Source organism: Cydia strobilella, chromosome 17, assembly GCF_947568885.1.
Source record: "Cydia strobilella chromosome 17, ilCydStro3.1, whole genome shotgun sequence".
Taxonomy (NCBI): domain Eukaryota; kingdom Metazoa; phylum Arthropoda; class Insecta; order Lepidoptera; family Tortricidae; genus Cydia; species Cydia strobilella.
In genome coordinates this window covers 1,522,159-1,545,552 of record NC_086057.1, presented here as the reverse complement: position 1 = coordinate 1,545,552, position 23,394 = coordinate 1,522,159, and the positions used below count along the sequence as shown (strand labels likewise).

Here is a 23,394-nt window from a genome sequence, read left to right as displayed (position 1 = left end):
CTCTCTGCGGCCCTGACCACCGGCAGCTTGGGCCCTGCCCCGCTGCTGGCGGCACCCTCGGTTAGGTTTTTTATAATTTGTTTATATGTATTTTGTATTGTTTTAAAAGTGTTTTTATATTTTACTTTTATATGCATATTATAAAAAACCTAATGTAAGATAAAGAATAAATAAAGAGAATCATAATTTATTCATAATATATGAAATTATTTCCTAAAACTCTAATTAGCTACAATGCCGCTTCATTAAATACGCAAAGTCCAATCAAAGTCATAAAATATGTACCTACAGTTTACACGTGTTACATTATTATTTCAAAGGATTCAGGTTTAGAATTTTAAGTAGAACCTTACTTACATAATTAAGTTTATTCGGATATCGGCACAGATATTTTCACTAATGGATAATACTGTTCGGGTTGAATAAATTGCTTATGATATCACAAACTACATACCGGTTACGACTTTCCGTTTTTGACCGTAATAAATAATTTGGCTACACGAAGCGTTTAGAGTACAACTCAGATAGGGAAGTTTGTGTATCATTAAAAATGTACAATTTGTGTTCGTTATTTACTGCTTTTATCTCGGTGGGATAAATCCCAAAGTGACTTTATCCTAATTAGAATAGGAGCGGCAGCCGGGCTAGCACATGATTGGCGCGAGAATATCTCGCCGCGACATAAACTACCCGTCCCCCTTTAATTCATACAGTTAGTAAAAGACGGGTAGTCTATCTCGCGGCGAGATACTGTCGCGCCAATCATGTGCTCGGCCTACTGGGCTCGGAAACCGTTTTACTTCTCAAACCGGTTTCTTCTTCACCCGGGAACGAAAAGGATTTCGTTTCCGTTTGCGGTTGCCGGTTAAAGAACTGTCTTTTTGAGATAAAGGTTTATGCCAAATAAACTAAATTAACCGGTTAAATTGAATATAATCAAGCAAGATAGAACGAGTAAGTATTGCTGCTTCTTTCACGTATGATAACGAGTTTAACCCATAGTCTCCGAAAGATAAGAGCAACCGGTATTATATCGTTCCCCGCGAACCATAAAATTCTATTTCCCTGTTTTTTACGGGTTAGAATATAGAAAGAATTATTTTAGTTCGTGTTCCAACAATTAACCGGTTTTTAATCAACGAAATAAAACGATATTAACAGATACTTTATTACCGGTTCCAAGCCCTGAGGTGCGGTATTCTGATATTTTAATATATACGTCGTGATGGCTTTCCTTTTCAACACTTCGATTATTGACATATATTTAAGCGTAAGCGTCATTCTAGTCACACAATTATATAGAAAACCACTGTTTTGCACGATTAAAATGGCATCGAAGACTAAAAGCTTCATTAAGTCTTTATCAAACAGCCAGTTTGTTAGCTTCAAGAGCCAAAGGCGTGAAATCAGACTACTATGTAAAGTTGATATTGAGCTTCTAATAGGATTTAGCCACTAATCATTCTTTGTTGGATATGTTGCACAAATGAAACTTTAAAATTCAATGTACCGTAAACCGTGTATCGCGCAGGGCTCGGAACCGGTATTTTTTTAAAACCCCGAAATAGCCCAATATTTTGAATTTTTTTATGCTCATTACGTAGGACTGAATCATGTATTTAGGAAACAATTTTGCATTATTAAAACGTCCCATTAAAAATGAAATTATAAACAAAAGAACGAAAAAGAACGTAATAATACCGGTATTTTTGTATGGAGCAAATACCGGTTTCCGACCCCTGGTATCGCGTCGTGATAGCGGACATGCAAGAGAACAATCTCACACCTGAGGATTCCGAAGAGCGAGCAAAGTGGAGAAGAATAATAGGAAAGCGGACCCTGGCGCTAAGCCTGGAAAACGCTAGGTCGAAGATAATTGTGCCTACTTTTGCTTCTAAATTTTCTCCTAAATTCGAAATTTTTTTTTTGATGTTATATGTATACACATACCAACCGATTTAAAGTAGACCTTCACTACTGTCATGTTGTAACACTTTAATGAGGTTGTGTTATAGTTTTCATAAGTAATTATAATAATAAGCTCACAGACTCCGTTGGTTGGGCCATCTTGAGAGAATGGATGAGGATCGGAACGTGAAAAGAGCATACCTGGGCCGCCCAGCAAGAAGACGTCCTAGTGGACGCCCCAGGTATCGCTGGTGCGACAGGGTGGAGGCGGATCTGCGCGAACTTCGAGTCACCAATTGGCGAGAGGTCGCACAGGATCGAGAAAAGTGGCGCTGTCTTGTGTCGGAGCACAGAATAAGTAATAGTATGTCGGAGGCCAAGTCTCATTTTGGGTCGCTGAGCCAACGGAGTAAGTAAGTATGCAATTATAATTATAAAAACTGCTGGAGCACAATTACCCAGTGGGAACAAAGTAGACACATTTTATAATATCCTTGTACTCATACGTCATATAAAATCTTTGTAAACTCATACGTTCGTTGTATAACTAGTGCCGGTGAGGGAAAGAACGCACCCAATACGACGAACTTAAAAATTCGTTTTAACATTACTGACAACATACAAAAAACAACTAACGTAACAATCGGGTTCTTTAAACAACATTAGTGAGCAAAAAATGTACCTACTCCCTACTCCGAGACGACTTTTTGATGCTCAACCGAGAATCCTCATCAACCGTCTTGTAAAGGTTTGTTCGGACTAACGGCGTTAGTAACTTAGTCGAGAAGCGAGTATTTTAGTTGCTAAAATCAATCAACTGACTAAATTAAAGTACAAGAGGCTAATGCCAAAAAATTATCGCACTAATATATATGATATGATAATATAAGAATAAAATAACAATTATCATATCATATCATATATTAGTGCGATCGTTTTTTGGCATTAGCCTTGTACTTTAATTTGTTATTGATATTTGATGATAAATTTTATCTATATTAACATTCGTATATATAATTATAATAAATAGTTGACGATCATAATATAAATTAGCTTAAAATTATAATTTATAATGTAATTTAATATTATGAAATAAATAAATTGCAAAATAGAAAAAATGGGATCCACTCGACTAAATCACTGACACGCTTCTCGACTAAATTACTATCGTAGTAAGAACAAGCCTTATGAGACACGCGCGGCATTTCCCAGGATGACAGTTGCGGCGCGTAGACCCGAGATTACCCTTTAAATCAGTCATAAATTCCCCGAATCGTGTACTTCACCCTCGGGGTTGCCAGATCTAACCGTGAAACACCCATTTCAATGTAGCAAATCTATTTCGGTACGTGCGCGGTTTGCACTGATTACTGTTACGTGACACGCACTCGTATGTTATTGGGAATGGTGGTACATTTTTAGAGGTTTTTTCTTTATTTAGTGGTGGAAGTCTTTTTTGACGTACATAAGAGTAATTTTAGGGTTAACGATAGTACGTTGGCTTCGCACCCAGGGTCCCAGAGGCTATAATTTATCGTTTTATGTATTAATGTTGTTATATTGCGGTGCACTGGTTGAAATTTATTTATAACCTTATACATATATTATTTCGATCCCACGGACTTTAAAGTTAGCTACCTACATGATTCATCTATGAAATCTGTGATTGTGAGAAGTCAATTGTAGGTATGTTACTTTTTACTTTTTTCATTAAGTAGGATTTACTAAATTTGTACTATTTAAATGAGTAAGTAAGTAAAAATATACATGTCTTTGATATTTTTAGTCAAAAACTATAAAAAGTGCTTTATTTAGCGAATAACATTTAAAATATAAACTTTATCCCGCCGTAAGGAAGTATCGGTACGTATCGTGTTACTTTATGACTTAATAAGCTTTTTTTTAATTTAAAATTTGAATTATAAACCTACGAATTAAGCTATACAAACAACATGTATTGTTTATTTATTTAAAACATTTAATTAAACCTTTAATACCCTATAGTTAATAAGTACTTTACTTACGAGAAAAGAAATGAGTTTTTCTCACTCCAAAGCACTAAGTGTAAATGTTTTGCATAGCAGAGCAAAAAAAAAACTTTTAATTACCTCTCTCACAGTCAATACGGTATTTATCCACAAAATGTGCCTCAAAGCCCTATTGCTTCAGCTTTACGTATTTAATTAAACATTTCCTACTTGCTTATACTATGCATGTATGTCTTTATTTACTACTTTTTCTAAACGCATTGCTATGTTCAAGAAAATTTACGATAATTATAGGCCTAAAGTGCTTGGTTACAGAAATAATATTCGCAAAACATTGCCTGATAAAAAAAACTTGGTTAAGTTAGCTCAGTTAGCTTTATCATTAAATTTAAGAGCTGTGGGCTCTTGTCGGAGCAGCGTGATTAAGTTGTCTCCACTTTGGTCGATCCGAAGCCAGCCCTTTGATTAGTGTCCTGGTACGACACGTCCCGGCCCCTACATAACATGCTCCTTTACTTGGCTCATATAACTTGTTAGCTTAGATAAGGGAAAAGGATTCAGTCCACCATTATTTGTGTCGTTCTCAATCAATAGGTACCACATCGTCGCTTGCCATAAGGACTCTCTGACAGGTTATTCGTATTAAGATACAAGCCAATTTCGTCATTGTGGTAAGCGACAAAGTGGTAACTTTTCATTGAGAACGTCACATTTGTAGTTATACTATTCCCAATTTCCTACGGAAGTCAATTTACAATGTATTGAGTTTGTTGTTTCACTGAAACAAATAACTTACTGCAGCACTTTTAAAACTAGAAATTAATTTAACGAAATAATCTAATTGCACATTGCACACAATGCTTTACTATCTCAAACATTTTAAAATTCTATACCCATTCCCGCAAACCGCCAAAGAATGGAAAGCACCTGCATAAGGCGTTTTCGCTTAATCTTTCCGCATTTGAGATGTTTTGAAAACCTCCTTATCGCCGGGATTCTGTTGAAAAACGCCCTTTGCACGAGTCAGCCATATTTTTATAGATAACAGGGATGACAACGTTTCTCAATGGTTTTTAAGAACGAAATACTTTTTAGGGTTCCGTACCCAAAGGGTAAAAACGCTGTCCATCTGTCCGTCTGTCACCAGGCTGTATCTCATGAACCGTGATAGAGAAATTTTTACAGATGATGTATTTCTGTTGCCGCTACAACAACAAATACTAAAAAGTACGGAACCCTCGGTGCGCGAGTCCGACTCGCACTTGGCCGGTTTTTTACGTATTATGTTGCAGGTTAATTTGACAGTTTTGGACATGGTATCGTTTCTCAATGGTTTTTATGGTTTTTAAGAACGAAATACTTTTTAGGGTTCCGTACCCAAAGGGTAAAAAACGGGATCCTATTACTAAGACTTCGCTGTCCGTCTGTCCGTCTGTCACCAGGCGGTATCTCATGAACCGTGATAGAGAAATTTTCACAGATGATGTATTTCTGTTGCCGCTACGACAACAAATACTAAAAAGTACGGAACCCTCGGTGCGCGAGTCCGACTCGCACTTGGCCGGTTTTTTACGTATTATGTTGCAGGTTAATTTGACAGTTTTGGACATGGCATCGTTTCTCAATGGTTTTTATGGTTTTTAAGAACGGAATACTTTTTACGTATTATACAAGCAGTATGCTACAGGTTTATTTTGGGTGGATTTCGGTGTTTTCTTACGATATAGAAATTACTTTATCCTTTGTTGTTCTAAGTGCTTTAGAAAGGTTAATACTTAGTTTAAGGTGATACAGAGATAATACCTTCGCTTTCTGAATAATAATGTCGAAATACGCCCACGACTTAAATTACAAGTGACGCTGAGGGATTTTATTTTGAAGGTTCTCGAAGTTTTCGATCATTATGTTAAGTAAGCCGTCACCGTCAACGCAAGCTCCTGATGAACCTCGGTACGGAGTGAAACATGTCGAGCGTTTTTCGACTTAATACGTGAGTGACCCGTTAGTAATATGTTTAATATGTTAAGTAAGCTTTTAAAATTCCCAGATATTTATATAAAATACTCCTTTCTTCGTTTGTTAACACAGTGTGGATTTTTCAACGCGCTAGCGTAGACAGTTACCAGCAGAGTCACAGTGCCTCCCTAGCTGTCACACTTACGTGTTTACAAGTGCGATAGAGAGGTAACACGTGAACAGGAACGAGATTCGCGGTAGTCACGTGCAGTCGGCCTGTAGTTCCCATACAAATGACAGTTGGGTTTAATTTTTAATTTTATTTATTTGGGAAACATACAGCACATAATAATACAATAAGGTAAAAGTTATAGTTAGAACATAGGCCAAAAGAGTTTCCATTTATAGTTAATACAAAATTCCTTTGCTCCGAAAAAAAAAGTACAATTATTAGGTATTTTGAATTTAAAGTTTAATTTAACAATAACATTGAGTAATATTCCACGAGCACGATAAAAAATAAAACAAGCATAATTAAGAATTTGGAAAATAACAAGCACAATTTTCAATTTAGAATTTGAAATCAAATAGGTACAATTACAACAACAATCATAACAATACAACACAAGATTACAATTTTATTACTAGCTACGAGTTAACGAAATTTGCCATTTTTTATATTTTTTTATTTTGTTTGATGACAGAAACAAATCTATTGCACCTATGCTGGAACAAATCAATGTGTGAATTTTGGGTTGCAGTCCGTCTGCATCGGCCCTAAGATCCTCGACATTTATACTAGGACATAATAATCCTGGTAAATTCGCACCGTTTCGCCAATATTCTACGTGAATAACAAATTAAATCGGTGTCAAGACGATTGGAATTTTAATTCGGCTGCGAACTTTAGCTTTCCGACTAGGGAATCTTTCAGAAAGCATTTAGTTGCTGCTAGCTTTGACATAGAATCCCTAAAATGGAATGCTAGTTTCTATACCTAGACTGTGCTTAGGGCTGGGTCGTTTCGAGTTTTCCGTGTAACGAAACTGTTTTTAATCGCTTTTGGCGACATGTTTCGGATTCGTCGGGAATCCTTCCTCAGGCACGAGTGCCCGCGGCGGGGGTACTCCGTGCACTGCCCGCACCGCACTGCACTGATCTAAATATTTTGAAATATATCCGATTACGAAATTGTTTTGAAAAACGAAAAAAATTGGTTCTTCTTCTTATCGGATCAAAACTATATAATATTTTGCCAATATCTTGCCACCTCTAACCCCCGGGGGGTAGCTCTTATCAGGTCTTCTGTAGTGCACGTAGTTGGACACAGGGAACACTGCATCATATGTTGCGTTGTTTGTAGGTCGCCACATTCGCAAAGTACATCACTTTGTCCCGGGTTCATTCCCCATTTCAGAAGGTTGTCTTTGGATCGGCCCACTCCTGATCTTAATCTATTTCAAGACTTCCAGGTCACCCATTTTTCTCTTGCGCCACGGGGTAAGTGCTCTTTAGGTGTTATGTTTAGAGAGTCTTCATTGAGCTGCGATTTCCATGCTGTAATAATTGGTTGCTGTAGGTAAACGCCAAAGCAAGGTCATCTAAAGGCTACAGGGATTTCACCATTATGTGGCACAGGTATTTTTGTACTGAATATGCTTGTGCCGCCGTCATACATTGCGCTCGACCAAGTATATAAACGGGCTTATTTTGCTGCTCGCCGCGCGCCGCTTGCGTTTAGTCCGCGGCCTTTGCGTTATGATACATACAGCTACCGTCTGCTAATATTTTTAGTCTTTATTACATTAAAAACAGGCCAAGTGCGAGTCGAACTCGCGCACCGAGGGTTCCATACTTTTTAGTATTTGTTGTTATATCGGCAACAGAAATACATCATCTGTGAAAATTTCAACTGTCTAGCTATCACGGTCCATGAGATACAGCCTGGTGACAGACAGACGGACAGCGGAGTCTTAGTAATAGGGTCCCATTTTTACCCTTTGGGTACGGAACCCTAAAAATGACCTTACTGCTACCTAATCGAACTGCGCGCGGCACGCGTGTCTCCCGCGGGTTATAAATCCCGACCCGCTCGCAATAATGATAGCGCGATGTCGAACTATTACGTAAAACAAGGATTTGATGGCCGCGGGGGCTCCAAGGCTTACATCTAACATCGCGGCTTTGCGAGCATCAATGGGGAATTAGTGACCTAGTTTTGCCGCCGATTTTTAAACGGTGTAACTACTATAAGAGCCATTGTGGGAACAACTTATCTGACGTATACCATTTATTATTATTTATTCACCATTTATTAATATAAAAATGACATGTAATATTATAAATATTGTAAATAAATATGATATGATATGATATGTACAATGTAATAGCAATTGTCAATTAAGAGTAATTTATTCAAACGATAAAAAAAATTACGTAATAATAAATAAAATAATCGTAAAACTATAGCATAACAAACGTACAAATAAAAGATAATTATAACTCAACACCAAACATTATTTTGCTGGACGCTGTTCCAATATTTGCTACAAACGCAACGCTTCGTCATAGCCGATGGGTGAAAATTCTTTTCATTGTCTTGTTTCTAACCACTCAGTTAGGCTTCTATTTTTGTCTTTTATCAAATAAATAAAAAAGTCGAGTGCTATTGCATGCTAGATTCTGATTTAACAACTGGTTACGGCTATGATCTTATTTTGCTACGACCTTGACGACGACTTAGTGTAAGGTTAAAGGCCTGATTGGACGCTCGAGTTGGGCGTGTAGCGGGGCGGGGCGTGCGGCGTGCATGTTAAACAAATGCAAACGTATAGGAGCGGCCTTAGTGCACGCTGCTCAAATCACTTGTGAGCCCGACGCCACGCTGCACGCCCCGCCGAACGCTCCGCTTCGAGCTTCCACTCGGGCCTTACACTTACGCAGATTACTGCTTGCGAAATGAAGTGAAAGTCGTGCTTAAGATGGGCGCCAATCACCAAAGACGATCGTCGAGGTTCCAGCGTACGAGCCAGAACGAATAACATGCTTTCCTGACCTCAATATTATAGCCTTATCCTAGTATTACTAAAATCTAGATAAGATTACCCGTATCAATCACTTAAATCAGCTACTACGGCAGTCCGCTCACGCCTGTGGCTAAATAGGGCACGGCTGCTGGCTTAGTTGTAATATACTAGATTGAGTACATACCTGAGCCCGGACCTATCTAATATAAGAACAAATAAAACGGCCACTAAAACGGAACTTTGACTGGAATACATTTTGTAATTATTTCTGATTTCTTGCTAAAAAAAAAGTAACAGGACCAAAATCTGTCAATTTCCTTAATAAAATTCCGTTCATTCCACCACCCATTTTATCAAGGCAATTGACAGGTACAGCGCTGCGATGGTAACAACTACGTGGCAAAATTAATTCGGCTGCAGTTGATAATTGATATCCGAATTTCACCTCAATAATTACGTTGGGTTTATGGGTTCTGTAACATAACATAGCCTGTAAGTTAATACTAACAACTATGGACTGTAACTGTCTGAAAATAAATAATTTTTATTATTTACTTTTATTTTTTATTATTTATTTTATGTCATAGATTTAGCAGCACAAACGGTTCGTCAAAGTCTTTTGAACGTAAGTGTATAGCTTCTCAAGGAAAATCCTCCATTATCTACATACTCGTATTACATGGTATTAATCGTCCCAAAATGCCAGTTTAACGTCAGATCGTCACGCGATATAGTCGTTTTGAGGATGAAGCGTTTCCAATACGCTTTTTTGAGCAACTAGCTATTAAGCTAGGCTAAGCAAGTTGTGTGCTTTATCGAGAAATTAATGGGCTTTCATAGTATATCTTTTAAAATAGTTACGCACGACGCATTATATTATATATATTACGATAATACGTGTCCGAATAATTTTTGAAACAATCATTTCATTTGCTGAAAGTAGTGATTCTTTTTAGGGACGGGACGAAAACGGGACCCTATTACTAAGACTTCGCATGGCATGGCCTTTAGAAAGGTTAAGCCCTAACCTAGGGATTGACAATGTTTTTTTTTATGTCCACCCACTCTGAACTGACACAGATGGATTTCCATGCGGGCTGAGCCACAAAGCCAGTATAGTTGCTATAAATAAAATTGATCTTATAAAATAGGTAACCTTTGAAACTAATCAGGTAATTTCTTATAATACTCCAGTCATTTTACGGACCGGGAGTATGGCGAATTTGAAATAATTTATAATAGCTGATGTTTTTAGTTTAACGGATAATATATGTGACGTTATCAACCAAAAGGTACCGCATTGTAGCTTGTCGATAAGGTTGATTTCTAATTGAAGCTATATGGAAATAGCGCCTTATTGACAACCGACAATAAGTACCCTTTTGGTTGAAAATGGCACATATCATGAATGAGCACTTTCCGTGCCTATGTCAAAAGTTTAAAGGGCCATATGTACTGTAAAACGTTGTACGATACACGTGCGAATAGGTAATTCGCAACTCGTGTCGATTTAAAACACTGATTTATCGCCACTCGTTGCGAATTTCCGACTTTCCGCACTTGTATCGTAAATAACTATTCTAGGTCGTTTAGTGAGCATCAAAACACAGTTTTACTTATTACTATTCGTTTCCAGCACATTAAGACAAGTATCACAAGCGCCGTAAGTTTGTAGATCTATCCACTATCATTATACAACAATACAAGGAATTAATTTTTTTTTCCAGAGGCCGTGAGTTCAAGTCTCACCCAAGGCAGTAATTTTTCCACTTTTAAATTTATTCTAAGCTTAATAGCATCGATCGCAGACGTTTCTGCTTGTTAAAAATTAATTTAGAATGGGTAGCACATCGTAACTGGTGAATTTCCAATATGACTTGGAACTCCGGTGGCCGTTTAAGAAGTGTAACACTCTTACGGTAGATGTCGCTAGGGTCCCCTAGACCCATATAGTGGGAAGATTTGCTGACTATGGATGAGGTCTTGGTGGCTCAGTTGGCAGAGCGCTGGAGTATCTATCCAGAGGCCGTGAGTTCAAGTCTCACCCAAGGCAGTAATTTTTCCACTTTTAAATTTATTCTAAGCTTAATAGCATCGATCGCAGACGTTTCTGCTTGTTAAAAATTAATTTAATACAAGGAATCGTTTTATAACTTTAGAACCCAGTCTCATTGTCCACGCAAACTTAAATCCATAGACCGGTATACTGTTCACTTTTTCTACAATAGTCCCAATGCCTGCTGCGACCGATTCATGTGTGTCTATTGTTACGCCTGGTGAATGTTCTACATGATATTAAAGCTCTCTCTACGTGTTTGATCTATATCCCCACGCCTGTCAAAAAATCGGGATTTATAGGCCCGTGAAATCCAAGGAGATACAAATAATAGATTTAAATAAAAAGGGGGTTATTATTTTCCTATTTAGGAGGAAGTCCCCGAGTAGCGGACACTTAAGGTTTTATGAAGAAAATAATAATAATAATAAAATCTTTATTTATGAATTACTTTAGTCAATAAACTTTAGAATCGGAATAAAATAACACAAATACAACTTCTACATAAACTAATTCATATTCATAAAACGAAAAGAAACTTTCCTTTTCCTTTTTCGAAAACCTCAGTTTTTGGACCTAGTACCGGACGGACTACATTTCGAAACCCTAGCACCGGACAGTTTAAATACATTTGACACTGATCGCAAATATAAGCTTCTGAACATTCTGAAATGTAAAGCACAGGCTTCGTGCGCCCACCCATGGCAACTGGAGCACTGTCTCCAGTCTTTGTCATAGTCTAAACATACTACGAGATGCTTCAACCAATTGCTGCTGTTTTACCTCCTTCTTTAACTTCGCTTTTCACTTGTTTATTTAGTTTCGCCTTAGCTGCACCTTTTTCTTTACTTATTGTATCGTTAGCTTGCTTTCCTTTATTATATCAAATTTTCACTTCTTTCACACTATCCTTTCTGAACTATTATTTTCTGATCTTCCATTTTTATTTACCGTTCTTCTATCTGAAACGTCGTAGGTACAAAAATAATGTGAATGTGAATAATGAGTATATTTAAATTAAACATCCAGCTGAACACAAAAAGTAGGCAAACACTCACTCGAATCTTATTTATGCGACGCACACACAGTTGCTGCGCGAGTCACAAGCAATGCGCGTCCCGTTTATCGACATTGTTACGTCCCCCGCGCTCCTTTCACTTAGCCTTCAATTCCTCGCGTTGTTAGTTGTCGAGTTTGTACGTGTGTCCGGCAATATCTGCCATCCGGCGTTACGGGACTTCCCCCTACCTACTTCCGGGTAGGATTTTTGTACGTGCATATAATTATTATCTGTAAATATCTTATTAGAATGATGAATGATGAGGTGAAGAAATCGGGCTATTATTTTAATATTTTGCGCAACTGTATCTTTACTGGGCTAAAACACATTTTCCCGCTGCTAAAAATAACAAATTCCATTGTGATACACTTTCCATCCCAGAATAAATTCGCTTTAATCCTCATCGAATCCACTCGACACTACATCGGAACCACGAAAGGGCAATCCAATTTTCAATTTCAAGCTATTTTAAGCGTCTCTCGTAACTGAAAAAACATTTCATTTAAGTACTATAAATAAGTATTTATTGAGACGACTCCCTTTGATCGTTTTGCTTAACTCTCAAGTTCTGCGTATAAAAGGTAGTAACTGATACTAATTTCCTGTCGTTTCCGAACATTTGTGTCAAGAATATTGGGATTTCAGAAGTTCCCAATTCGAGAACAGGATATATTGTTTGAGTCTTTATCAACTTGACGGATTTGAATATTTCAATATTTGATTTGGTCGTGAAAATTGAGTTTTGCGACTTGTTTTGGCATATAGGTATTGATTTTGTAATTGTGTGGAAGTTTTAGCTGACGAATCAGTATCATATAGCTTATTAGTGCGAGTCGGATTCGCCCACCGTGGGTTCCGAACTTTTTAGTATTTGTTGTTATATCATCATCATTAGGCCTTGTCCATCTTTAGAGACGATTTAAGCAGCATCCATGAGTTGTGTTATCTAACGACAGCGTCGCTCGTGGCAAAATAACCCGATCCTTGAAGTCGTTTACATCTATAACAAGCAAAAGTACATTGAGGGTCCACAGCGAGGCGACCCTCATCGCGGATGTGTCTTATGGCGCGTTTTCGAGCCGAGTGGGTTTAGCGACCTCTTAACAGGCTGTTCCTCCAATCAGCGCGGTTTGTTGCCAGGTCTTCCCATGAGTCGCAGTTGATGTTAAACGCAACCATGTCGCGCTTTACGCAGTCCTTAAAGCGGAGTAATGGGCGTCCCACGTTGCGCTTGCCTACTGTTATTTGGCTCAGCATGGTCTGTCTGGGCAAGCGATCATTTTCCAACTGCATTCATATTAAATAATTATAAGAAAAAAATATATAATAAAGGGTCTTCCTTCGTGCGAGTAGCGGGTACCTTATATATTATTTTGCTGCTAAATTAGTAAAATATACAAAAACAATTCAAGTTAATTACTGCTATTCTCAAACACACTGTTCTACATAAATATATTATTCAATAAAATAAAAAAATGTCGTTTTATCCAGAATACGAGTATGAGTGAAAGAAGGCTAACAAAGAGAGTGTATAAGGGAGTGTAGAAACGGGAGTTGGAAGGGGCAGACCTCGGCGGACTTTCTCTGATCAGATCGGGGAAATCCTGAAGAAAGGCCAGGTCAAGAGCACCCTAAACCGGCGAGCGTGTATGAGGAATGTCATGAAAGTGAAGGAAGCAAAAGAGGTATGTCAGGATCGTAGCAAGTGGAAATCCGTGGTCTCTGCCTACCCCTCCGGGAAATAGGCGTGATTATATGTATGTATGTATGTACGAGTAAGAATTCTGGATAACACGACGTAATTAATTAATTATTAACTAAGTAACTACGTATAGTTGTTCGCATGATCTGTAAAAAAAAGGTTACCTTTTAGTAATGTCATCTACCCTGCACCTGACATAAACTAGTTTTAATACTAATTTGTTAAATAAATTAATACTTACATAATGATCGTTAACGTCAATTGAATTCTTTTCATCAATAAGCTTTTAAAGTAAATACAATTACACAATCCAAGACAAACAACGCATTTTTAGAAAACATGCTACTCGTACTTCGCCTTGAGCTACTTGTACAGTCGAGATCAGATATATCGGAGCGGCCGAGGTGCTCAAAAATATCTGAACACGCACCTAGCGCCTTGGCAATAGAGGCGTGTTCAGATATTTGTGAGCACCTTGGCCGCTCCGATATATCTGATGGCGACGGTACTTAGCCTTGATGCATATGTAATATTAATAGGTTAAAATTCGGGACCAATGAATTGTCAATTAATACTGGGTATACATAATCGACGATCAAATAATAGAAATGAAATTTAACCGATACAGTATCTAATTGACAAAGGTAAATCTTGTTATTATTATAGAGAAGCAATGGCAAACAATGAAATTGTCGTAATCACAACCTTTGCCACGCGACCAAAGTCGTAAGCGACGTAAAATTACGCGTTTAGGTCGCAAGGTTCACGCTCATGGTTTGTTGTCAAAACAACATCAACTTATGGCGCAAAATACTGGTTCTCTGTGCCGGTTCTATATAGTAATAGTTCAATGGGTAAATCTAATAAATGGGGAACCCTCCGGCGGCTATTTGACACTCAAGTTGTCGAAACTTGTATAGATGCAAATGGTCCAATAAACTTCGAAACCGATCTAGCCCATGTCAGACTTAGTTTCAGAATAGATTTAGATAAGTATTGCCTGGGGCGTTGTGTTGTGGGTGATTTGGGTGATCAAATTGCGAGACGACATGAGCGAAAATCGATTTCTAGAAGACTTCTAGACAAAATACTGACTCAGTAACTCAATTTGAAACTGAATACAAGCAAATAAAAACCGGGCAAGTGCGAGTAGGACTCACACACGAAGGGTTCCGTACCATTACGCAAAAAACTGCAAAGAAACGTGTTTGTTGTATGGGAGCCCCACTTAAATATTTATTTTATTCTTTTAGTATTTGTTGTTATAGCGGCAACATAAATACATCATCTGTGAAAATTTCAACTGTCTAGCTATCACGGTTCATGAGATACAGCCTGCTGACAGACAGACGGACAGACGGACAGCGGAATCTTAGCAATAGGGTCCCGTTTTTACCCTTTGGGTACGGAACCCTAAAAAAGCATAAATCGGATACTTCGCCATCTATCGGCTAATGGCTACAAACACTAGTGGAGTGTACAAAAGCTAGTGTGTCGTGCATTACCGAGCCACTTTGTTCTCAAACGGCAACACTCGGGTAAATGTAACTGATACTGACGGGCGTTGTGATCGGATACTGCCATTGCCCACACTGTTGATTGACAACTCTTCCTTATTACAAAAGGCATTTTAATGTTCACTAATGGACATTAAAGTACTTGAATAATTATGTATTCTGCTTTTGAAGCCTTTAGAAATTCGTTTCTTTCTTAATCGGTTTTATAACGCTTAAAGAGCCTTTTACATCTCCAAATGCCTATTAAGCGAAGTTTTTAATACATTTATTATTTACAATTACAATTTCAATTATTAAATTAAATTATTAAATTACAAAACAAAAAAAAAACAGAACAAGAAAAGCACAAGCAGCATAATTAACCACTAATCAAATAACCCACCCCGAGTCACTCCAGGCGCAAAAGTTCCCAACACGCTCGCTGCGTTTCCCCGTTGAACCGCCATAGATAACCTTTGCACCAGGAATGACCCGGAGCGGGGCGGGGCGGGGATCTCTAAATTGAATGTAATAACCATAGAGACTATGTACACCTCTTTTTAGCATGTCCTTATGTTATGTTTTATAATTGTTTGTATATTTTTTATTATAGTTTTTTTTGTAACTCGACATTTAGAGACTGGATACATTTCTAACAAAGTATCTAATATTTCATTGATTCCATATTTGTGATTGTTTTTTGTAATTTTTATTGATTGTAAAAATTTCTCATGTAAATGTTCCCCTGTGGCCTATTTGCTGAATAAATGTTTGATGTTTGAATGCCATTGTATTGACTTGTAAAACGACTTGCAAGTAGGCCTCATACTTGCAGAAAAATAAATCTGAATGTTGTCATTTATATTTTAAAAAAAGTATTCATTTTATAACAGGATAACAGGACTCTTCAAAATATCTTGTTACGTTTATAATCTGTTAAGTGAGTGTTCATTAAAAATTCTTTCATTCGAGTTTTGTCCGCGACGCGCAGCCGTTTCTATCATTTTACTTTTTAGTACTAGGTATAGTTAACGCTATCTCTACTGAGCTCGTTCACTTACGTACTAACAATGGCATTATGTTAAACAAAAGCCATTATGTCTTTTGTGCCTAAGCGCGTGGCCTTTGTGCCTGAGGCTCCCACACAATAGCCACGCGATCAGGCACAAAGGCCACGCGCTCAGGCATAAAAGAAATAATGGCTTTTGTTTAACAGAATGCCATTGTCAGTACAGGTAAGTGAACGAGCTCAGTAGATAGACCGCATACTATAACTGTACTATTTGTTAGACTATCTATAAGTTTAGTTGTTGCTAATAGTGTGTCAAACTGCCACATCGTTACTGCTGCAGTGTTGTTCGCGACATTGCTTCCGTTTGCATTCCAGCTGCAAATGTCGAAATCTGGGCGTCAAAATTGACCCAGCAGCAATGACGCGCTGCAATATTGCAACAGTAATGCGGCCGACTTCAATACTGCAGGAAACGTCAAATTGAAAGTATTTACAAAATACGTCTTAATAAAATAACTTTTCGACTGTTTTGTGTAACGGGTATTAACAACATAAAATTAAACAACTTAAATATTGTCTTCGGTTACCGCGATAGTTACTCATGAAATAAAACTATGAATCCAAATTATGAATTCAATATACGCGATATAATCCGTTTTCATACTTTTATTTCATAAACAACCTAAAATTAAAAGGAAAGGAAGGACATAAAAAGGAAATGTAAATTGATACCTCACTTACCCATAACGACTATAATGGTTGACATTTACTGAATAAATAAATGTATAAAGTACCTCTATTTACTTTCACTGAGACTCAACAAGCAGTAGTGTACACGAGTATGTTTAGTACACAAATACGGACAGTATACTATGTAGATAAGTTCTCATGTATACCTACGATAGTAAACCGAATATTCTCTTTGTTATTAGTGTTCCTTACGAAACTAGGTTCATGAAACATAGATAGTTTGTTTTTCAAGTGCATGTATATGCACTTATGAACGTCAAATGGGATGACAATGAGACACTAATGGGATCAGTTCGGTCTGTCCTTTTAGGCGTTTTTCTCGGATCTTTTGATGTTCTTTTTATGACGGTATTACTGCCGACTTCATTGCTTCAAATGTTAAATCCGGGCAGCAAAATCGATTTTGTTACAACAGTCGGTAGTTATATGAATATCGCGCTACATTACAGCAGCAATCCAACAATCAACAACGCAATAGCAATACAGAAATGCAGCACATCAGGGATGTTTGCGGAGGCGAGACTTGACTGCTTCTAACGCCGAAAGAAATGCACGTCCCTGGTGCGGCGGGTGCGGGATAGCCGCAACAACATCCTGGCCATGATAGCTGATAGGATTGATTATCCATATATATATACGACATTCCTGCAGTGTGCACATCTCTAACAATGCTCAAGTAGTCTCTGATGTGCGCACAGTTGACTGTTGCAGTGCACCGTCTGTCTGTCTGTCACCAGGCTATCTCATGAACCGTGATAGCTAGACAGTTGAAGTTTTCACTGACAACAAATATTAAAAATTACGGAACCCTCGGTGCGCGAGTCCGACTCGCACTTGGCCGGTTTTTTTATGTACATAAGCACCTAAGACAGTGTAAACACGTTAGATATAAGAATACTAACGTAGAGAATAAGGTAATGAGCATTATGTTACTAATCATGTATTATGAATCTTTGTTATTTGAAATAAATAATTATTGAATTGAATTGAATACTGCTGCAGTAATGCTAAATTGTTTAGTCTGAATTCAATCAGTACTTTTATTTTGCGTTTATAATAAAGGTATTATTACAGCTGTCAATAATTGCTGTGCTGAAGGCAGCACAGCAATTGTCACCAAGTTTGTTTCTCGAAACTGTAAGTAACAAAAGATTTTAACCTCGTTTTCAAATTCATTGTTTCCCAACGCTCCACCAAATGTAGCCAATAACGGGCACAATAACGATACGGGTAACGTAAAACCGAGCATTGCTGTACATATTTTACGGAGTTATAATTTTTTCGTTACATGCTAATGGATATTTTCTGAGTGCGTTTTTTATTACAGGCGTAAAATGAATTATAAAATTACCAGTAATGTAACATAAAGCGCACTCCGAAATATTTAAAATTAAAATTTGTGTATTTAGAGAAATGCTAATACCGTACAAATTATGCTACGCAAAATATTTCACGTCACATCTCCGTCACCTTAAAAAACTAACTTAGACCTTCTTCTTTTGGTGCCATGCCCATCTAATGGGCGTCGGTGATCAGCATGGCATTCAGCTTCCTGGTCTTTGCTAATCTCTTGAGAGTGGCTGCGTCTTTTGTAAGTGTCCAGTCCTTAATGTTATCTATCCATTTATATCTAGGTCTACCTCTCCCTCTTCTTCCCTCAAATTTTCCCTCGATAATAGTTTGTAATAAGTCGTATTTCTTATTTCTGTATATGTGACCCAGATAGGCTATTTTTCGTCTTTTAATGATGTTGAGTATTTCTGGAATCTTCTTCATTCTACGCAGTACTTCTTTGTTCGTAACGTGTTCCGTCCATGATATCTTTAACATCCTTCGGTAGAGCCACATCTCAAAGGCAGCAAGTCTATTTGATGTGTATTTATTCAGTGTCCATGCCTACATGCCGTACAGCAGGATAGATATAACATAGCATTTGACGAGTCTCCACCTCAGTTTGGTATTTATGCTTCTGTTAGTAAACAGCGATTTCATTGACATGAACGTGTTCCTTGCGATTTCTATTCTTGTTTAAATTGCCTGATCTGGGTCCCATCTCTAATTGAACCACGCTCCCAGATATCTATATTGCTTAACTTTATCTATGACTTGATTATCAAGTGTAAGGGGTATTGTGTTTACTCTATCGGGAAATTTCGAAACTACCATGTACTTTGTCTTCTTAACATTCATTTTCAGTCCTTAGACCAACTAATACTTAATTACTATTAATCTAAAATGTATTTTAAACATCTTGTAAACTAAGTACACATGCATTGACAACGATTGTATTTCATGTTTAGTAGTTTCCTAAGGCCCGTAATCATAGGGTCCGAATTTACTAGGAGACGATTTAAGAGTTTAAACTCGCGTTTTGAACACATTTAATTATACGAACGGGTCTACCCCCCATCAATGTCAACGTCGGGGGTAAACGTCGGAATTTAAGGTAAAAACAATGAAATTAAATCGCAGCAGACCCGGTATAATTAAATACGATTTAAGACATCCGTAATCGTCTTGGTGCGTGACATCTTCTGAGTATTTTTTTTCTGTATGTATGTGTTCAAAGGTCGGCTGGAAGAGATCCCCTATATGGATTATTTCCCCTTTGTACATTGCATATATTTTGTTTTTATTGTGACTGTAATCTGTCTTAATAAAGTGTTTACATACATACATTTGAAAAATGCTCAGTAAAATAATCATCGACTTGATAATATAAAAATAGTAATAATGTAAGTCTATATACGTCCTACTGCTGGGCACAGGCCTCCTCTCATGCGCGAGAGGGATTGGGCTAAGTTCCCACGCTAGCCCAATGCGGATTGGGCTAGCGTGGGAACTTACACCTTTGAGTGTCTTCGCAGATGTATGCAGGTTTCCTCACGATGTTTTCCTTCACCGAAAATCTGGTGGTAAAACTAATGATCGCACATACGTTAAGAAAAACTTATTGGTACGGGCCAGGATTTGAACCCGCGACCTCTGGATTGAAAGTCGGACGTCATATAAACTCGGCCACCACCGCTTCGACTTGAAACATTGAAAAAACCGGCCAAGTGCGAGTCAGGCTCGCCCACCGAGGGTTCCGTACTTTTCAGTATTTGTTATTATAGCGGCAACAGAAATACATCGTCTGTGAAAATTTCAACTGCCTAGCTATCACGGTTCATGAGATACAGACAGACGTATAGACCGACAGAGAGACAGCGGAGTCTTAGTAGATCGTATATACCCTTTGTGTACGGAACCCTTAAAATGTAAGTAATTATACGAAACAAAATGCGTTTGTACGGGACAGCAGCTCATGGAATGCACCTAAATATGTGACGTTTTCAATTAAAAGGTACCACATTGTCGCTTACCATAAGGACGAAAATTGTTTGTATCTTTATACGAAAAACCTGTCAGAGCAGCCTTATGGCAAGCGACAATGTGGTACCTTTTGCTTGAAAACGACGCATATTAAAAATATATGATCTATCTTCAATACATTTTTTTTATTCGCGCCTTTTGCTAATGACAAATAGGTTTGCCAATTACACAGCGCTAAAAGACCCTTAATAACTTTTCGCGCAGGAATTTCGCAGAGTTTCTAAGGGATTTAACTAAATTCAACGCCTGAAAGCCACGGACAAAAGCGAGTATGAAATAAATTATGAATACGACAGAGTACGCCAGAAGTGCAAATTCTCTGTACTGAGTTTACGTTATTTTCACAAACTTGTCAGTACATACATTTTAAAGTACCCTTCCTGCTAGAACAATAGTCTGAATCTATTTTTTCACTATTGTAAAAATTAGGCGCGAAAAACAGATATCATACAAATTTTTAAATACTGTTAAAATATAATATTGTCTTCGGTTACCGCGATAGTTACTCATGAAATAAAACTATGAAAACGGATTATATCGCGTATATTGAATTTATAATACATCCCGACGTTTCGAACCCTTTACAGCGTTCGTGGTCAATGGGTGACTGAGGAAAAATTACAAAGTGCAAAAATACCCACATACTAAAATAATGAACAATCATAGACTATAAACTTTAAGGCTGGTTGTACATGCAAAATCGGTTCATAAGGCTAGTTATACACTACAATTATTTTCAAGTAAAGATATATATATATATATATATATATATATATATACGCGATTAAAACTACGCCGGCTCCAACCCTACACCACGGACCCGAGAAGATTTAATTCCCTCCCTCCTAAATATCCTTCCACAAAGAAAATCGATACCCCACACGAGAGACAATAAAGCTAAATTTAATGATGTTTAAGCATAATTATGCAGGGTTTAAGGGTAGCTTTAGGTACGCTGCTTCAAAAATATGGAACAATATACCACCACCGATTAGATATAAACGTTGTTTGATTACATTTAAAAAACACTGCAAACGCTTAATATTTAATAAACAACTGGAAACGGCAAATCTGCGTACCTAGGTAAAAATAAAATAAATAAAAATAGATGAGTAGTCTTAGAGATTTTCAGCACTTTGTTATTTATATAAATTGAAGTTTGAGATTTGGTTAAGTGAGAATTGTATTTGTGTTGTGTAGTTAAATACGGAGCTAATTTAATTTATTTTAATTGGTATCTTGGTCTGGGCTGAAAAACAGCGCTGCAGTGTCACTCACGCTGAGCTGATGCTGGCAGCATTATGCTGACGCCCAAACCATTTGTCACAGCAAATGTTTAGTTATTAAGTTACAGATATAAGGTTAAGGTTATAGATATAATGTTTATAGGTTAAGTAACTTTTTGATATTGTGTTTTCTGTATTCGCTGTTGTGGCAATAAATACATATTCATTCATTCATTCATTCAAAATTGTAGGAGGGTATCCCAATATGGGACCGGCAATTTTGCATGTACAACCAGCCTTAAAGTTTATAGTCTATGATTGTTCATTATTTTAGTATGTGGGTATTTTTGCACTTTGTAATTTTTCCTCAGTCACCCGTTGACCACGAACGCTGTAAAGAGTTCGAAACGTCGGGATGTATTATAAATTCAATATACGCGATATAATCCGTTTTCATAGTTTTATTTTACTGTTATAATAATTAAAAATTCAAAAAAATCTAACGTAGAGGCATAGCTGTGGTTGATATACAACAAATTGTATCAAAATATTTTCAATCCGGGGAGGAAAATTTGTTTGTACAAACTCATATTTTTTTTCTCAGTAGATATCTGTTACAAAACTCACTTATTTAAATTATATTTTTTAACTAAAACTTATTTGAAATCAAAAGTACCTAGTGCATTTTATTAATCAATTATTCACATGTAAAAATACCTTACTTATTTTGTGCAATTACAGTAATCAGATCATCAAGTTTTCATACCGTTTGATTATCTTATTTTGTCCTTAAAAATACAGCAAGTAGGTTTAAGTAGATAACACTAAGAAAAACACTTATTAAACAATTGTTCGCCATTAAATATGACCATAATTTGTGTACAAATACCTAAGAGAATATAACATTTAAAACTTTCGCGTTTTGAACACATATTAAATCACATTAACAATCGATCCCGAATCTATTGTGTTACCTTTATTTACCGACGTTTCGAGACAGGTTTCACTGGTCTGATGGTTTCTATTGACAATAATTAACATTTATGTGTAGTGGGTGGTTTGAAAATGTGATGTCTACCCCAAACTTTAAATGCACTTTTCGTGGGGTAGTCACACAAATCTCTGTTTTGACATTTTGCTGGGACGTCAATAGCCGCGACCACGACCAGTGAAACCTGTGTCGAAACGTTGGTAAATAAAGGTAACAAAATAAATTCGCGATAGACCCGATTGTAAATGTGATTTAATACCTAAGAGAATACCCGGCCACCATCACTAGATCTCTCTTCTCACCACTCTCGCTTCTCAACCATTCCTTAATTGATCCTGACATGGTGCAAGTAACTTTGGTTGGTTATATTTCTAGTTGCCATGGGAAATTACCCAAGCAATTTCTTAGTCGGATCGTGTTTTGTTCGGGATAGATTTTATCCAGGATAAATCGGGGATATTGTTGCTTTAGGGAATTACTGAAAACTGAGAAGGTCAAAGTCTAAGCTTACGATGGTTTAGGGTTGTAAATTGGTAGGATAATTTGCTTATGCCGATGTTGCTTTGAACAGACTGAATAATTAAAGCCAATTTTACAAGATATTAACATTATTTATCTAAGAATGTTGTACTAGTACATTGAAAAGCTTTATTAAGTGATTTCTTAACCAAGTAAATAGTAAAGGTTTTAAGAAGCTCAAAATAATAAATCTTAAATTAAATTCGATTGAAACCCACTACGAACCCATTACGCATTACAAAAGAGAGGTATGGGCACTGTGAATGTCATTTCGGTTTGTGTGGTAGGGCACAGCACAGCGGATGTCGTTCCAGATCTAGAGCAGAGCC

The 23,394-nt window shown here is 37.2% G+C and overlaps 1 protein-coding gene across 3 annotated transcripts in view; it reads left to right on the top strand.

Moving 5' to 3' along the window:
* Positions 1–23,394, top strand: part of LOC134748821 (uncharacterized) — a 139,634-nt gene that overhangs the window by 78,250 nt on the left and 37,990 nt on the right. The window lies entirely within an intron of this gene.